The 263-nt window shown below is 46.0% G+C and overlaps 1 protein-coding gene across 1 annotated transcript in view; it reads left to right on the top strand.

The window, feature by feature from the left end:
- LOC104272240 (paired box protein Pax-7-like) overlaps positions 1 to 263 on the top strand; it is a gene marked incomplete at its 3' end in the record, with an annotated part of 4,310 nt that overhangs the window by 376 nt on the left and 3,671 nt on the right. The gene's annotated exons all lie outside the window — the stretch shown is intronic.

Below are 263 nucleotides of genomic sequence, written 5' to 3'. Positions count from 1 at the left end.
TCTCACCATTTGGGGTTTATTTATTATTATCGGTTTAGAAAAAACCCGCGAATGTCCCGACGATTTAATCTCCCCGAAAAGGTGAGGAAAGCCAACCGAACTGATCGTTTTCAACTTTTCTGGGGAAAAAATAAGGGGGGAAAAAACAAACAAAACTAAAAAAACTTAAGCCGGGTGCATCCTTTAGCCGAGATGCCCTTCGCCGGGGAAAGGGGGGGGACTTTGTAGCTGTCACCTCGCAAAGTGTCATCTCCACCTCGCAG

Source organism: Apaloderma vittatum, unplaced genomic scaffold (assembly GCF_000703405.1).
Source record: "Apaloderma vittatum isolate BGI_N311 unplaced genomic scaffold, ASM70340v1 scaffold21943, whole genome shotgun sequence".
NCBI lineage: Eukaryota > Metazoa > Chordata > Aves > Trogoniformes > Trogonidae > Apaloderma > Apaloderma vittatum.
Note: the sequence above shows the minus strand (reverse complement) of the source record. Positions and strands in the feature narration are given on the sequence as shown.